The sequence below is a fragment of the Montipora foliosa genome, chromosome 7 (assembly GCF_036669935.1).
Source record: "Montipora foliosa isolate CH-2021 chromosome 7, ASM3666993v2, whole genome shotgun sequence".
Lineage (NCBI taxonomy): Eukaryota > Metazoa > Cnidaria > Anthozoa > Scleractinia > Acroporidae > Montipora > Montipora foliosa.
In genome coordinates, this window is record NC_090875.1 from 37,198,473 (window position 1) to 37,202,011 (window position 3,539).

At 37.8% G+C, this 3,539-nt stretch overlaps 1 long non-coding RNA gene across 1 annotated transcript in view; it reads left to right on the forward strand.

Annotated features, from left to right (window-relative positions):
• Window positions 1–3,149, forward strand: part of LOC138009460 (uncharacterized) — an 11,447-nt gene extending 8,298 nt beyond the window's left edge. The window contains exon 3 of the long non-coding RNA XR_011124397.1: window positions 1,456–3,149. This is a non-coding gene — a long non-coding RNA (uncharacterized lncRNA). The remainder of the gene's footprint in view (window positions 1–1,455) is intronic.
• The last annotated feature ends 390 nt before the right edge of the window (window positions 3,150–3,539 follow it).

The window sequence follows — 3,539 nt, forward strand, 5'->3', positions numbered from 1 at the left end:
AAGTTCCTTTACTTGATGTATTTCGATTCATACAAATACTACTTCGAGCAAATGCAAATATCACGTACCTGGCGCATGTGAATTTTTGGCCTTTAAAAAGGCAGCCTAGTGGAGGTCCAAGTCGTTGAAAACGTCTGAATATGCAGGGAACCACATAGCTTTCACATTTGTGGCGAGGAAATAAAAATATGACTCCTAGTAAAGATTAAAGGCGAAACCTTGTAGCCGCCATAACTCAACTCCCCTCCCCTCCAAGGGTTGCGTGACTTCTCCCTACCGCAGCCCTGTTAGTTGCGGTCTCGACTTGTCCGTCCCATGGTGGGGAAGAGTTTGTCAATTTTTCATTTTTATTTGATCATCGACAGAGGAAAATTGAAAATTGATCGGATATTTACTGCATGGATCATTTCCTCCATCTTGAAAGCCCCTTCCTTGAAAAATCAAAGAATTAGAACCCGATTGGAAAGATTCTGAAAAAGAATGATTTCAAATCGATTGGCTGCTGTTAAATTCTTCTTTCTTCCTTTGCAAACAAAAATTAAAGATTTGTATTGTCATTTTTAATTTTTATTCAATAAGAAACCATGATTTTCATGTTTGTGTTTGTTGGAATTCTATTCTCAACGTTCCTTGGTAAAAACAAATGAAACATTAAAAATACAAAATCCATTTTTTTCATTTTCCATTTTTCATGGAAATCAAATGGACGGAAGACCCACGGACCCACTGCGCATAACAAATTTTTCGTTCCACCACAGGTAGCCCAAGCTTGATAAATGTGTATCTGTACTGTACTTTTTTATGCAAGAGCAGAAATATAGGGGTTTGTACAGGGAAAACGGCTTTTCTAAAAATTTAAAAAGTATTTACGATTTAAAATAAAAAAAAAAACAGCTTACCTCGCTTCAGTCTTCTGTTTCTTTGTCTTTGGTACGGTTTCTGGGTCCATTAAGATCGATTTAGGTGGTTTTTAGTTCCTCCTTTTTTCCCTCTCTATAGAGGAGGGACCGAAAACCACCTAAGCCGCTCTTAATCGACCCAGAAACTGAAGCAAAGACAAAGAAACACAAGACTGAAGCGAGGGAAACTATTTCTTATTTTAAAACGTAAATTTATACCAAAAGGTCGAGGGCTCACAGGCCGGGTTAGTTTTGGTTGACTGTAAACCAATGAATTCTCGACGACCACAGCATCTTCTCTGTTGTGGTTGCTCTGATTAAACAGCGACCAATGATCTTTACTATTCACATAAACGGAGAAAACACTGATTGAGAATGTCCTGAACTTCCTTCTTGGCCCTAATCTCCCACTCTTTTTTTCGCCGTCGTCGTCTGTTTTTTATATATCTGAAATGCATACAGAGACACTACAAATGCTGGGAAATGTGAGTAAAAGTGCAGAAAGGCGGAAATTCAGCATGGTGAAGTTATTTTGCCTTTTCCTTTAATTTCACAGAAAGTGTCTCGATAAAAGAGGCCATTAAAATCAAGCAAGAAATTGTGCTGAAGTCTTAATTCGTAAATGTCATCAGACAACTCCGCGACTGGTGATAGTGGTGATAGCGAAGAGCTTGAAAACGAAGAAGAAAGGAAGAGGAAAAGGAAGTTCATGACAAAGGCTGCCTTGGTGGTCAACCCAGCTCGACATGCTGATGAGATCTTTGGGCAGAAAATCGTTGCGTAGAAGATCCGCCTAGGTGGCTTCATAGGACAAGATAACAACAACCAGAAAACTTGTCAGAGCGGCGTATTGCCCAGCAAGACGCCCCGCAGTGGGCAATCCGCGTTGTTCCGCAGTGCTTAAAACTTGGTAACATTAGCGTTAAACCAGTATTAGAGATTAAGAGAGTTTGACCAAGGAAACTTGACCGTCATACCGCCCAAAATACTGTTGATAATGTATTGGAAATCTTTAGTTGACGCACTTGCTGACTATCAACTATTATAGTTCGTCAACTAATAGCCATGCTAATGCATATATAGAGAATGTCTGGTTGTCTTCTATGCACAAATAACCATTCTTTGGAAAAAAATGTGTTCTGTGCAAAAAATGCAGTAGAATAGCAGCAGAATTTCACTGTTTTTTTAAAGAGGACTTTCTCGGCTTTTGAAGTGGATTTAGGTGACTTCAAAAGTTCACCTAAGAAGCCCATCAGCATAATACCAGGAATCCTGCCTGATACCTGATACCTGATTGACGTGCTGCTAAACCATTTATTGGGTGACCGATTGTGTGAGTTGGAGAGTTGCATTTTATATTACTCATAAAACAATGGCCGTCTCATTTGAAGAATACCAATTTTTTTGCACCAAGAATATCTATAGTTCGTTGTTGAAGAAGTCTTAACTTCTATCGAGGAAATAGAACAATTGGAACTTACATTTATTTCCCGGCACGTAATAAAAATGGCAAAGCCAAAGTCTCTTCACTTCACACTGTCACCGCAAGACTTTAATCATGCAGAAAAAAAATGAAATCAATGATTACAATTGGTACAAAATCTAGTTAGTATGCTGGTGGCCGTCGATTGAGTGTCTTTTCGGCACAAAGAGTTAAAAATATTTTTAGCGGATTTTCGCATGAAATAGCGTTTACTAGAAGTTTCAAGTCGGTGTGGCTAAAGCTGTTTTCCACAGTGAACTACAACATAAATGTAACTTATTAGCTTGCCTCAATGTTAAAACGCTGTTTCATGGGAAGTTCTTATTGAACTTATTGTTTCGGTTTTGACTTGTTGTTGGTGAGTAAGAAAAAAATCAAGATTTTATCAGTTTATTTTTCAAAGTTTTCAGTGGTTCCATTTACCCTGTCACTTCTGTCCACTACTCTTGATATTGTCAGCTACATGATACTTCCAAGAGAGGTGTCATGATTGTTTGTCATAAATTAACTTAACTAATTCTACGTGACAGTGATTGTACTTGTTATGCAACAAAGTTGTGGATAACACGGCGCTTGTTGTGCGTGTAGTGTAAATATTACAGGTATAAATAAATTGAAGCCTTGAAAGAAGTGAAGCACGGGAATTGAAAAAAATTAATTCCCATCCTGCGATTTATTTATACCCTTTTACATTTATATTTTGGATGTATACTACCACTTAAAAATGCGCAACAAAATCGATTCCTAGAGATATTACAGAATGTAAGGTGTGAGGTTCTTGGTTTTACCAAGAGTATGAATTCCTTTAAATAAAAAATGGAACAACACAGTTTTTCGTCGTATCTGCATTTCAGTCTGTCTCTCATATGGCATAACACGGGGTGGATGGCAAATTAATTTGACTACGGTGGTTTCAGAAATGCCACTCTAGACATATTTCAAATATTTGAAAAACATTTCAATTGAGACTCAAGTACATTTATGATGGACAGTTGTTTGAGTTAAACGGTGTCTTTTACGGCTGGAAAAATTCAGAAGTTTTCGTTCTACCGTCCTGATTAAGGAAAAGTAGTCCAGAGATCTGAGTTTTTAATTCAGCGCTTCAAGCCAACAGCTATAAATACACCCCAAGACATCTTTGGCTACATCTTTGCTAA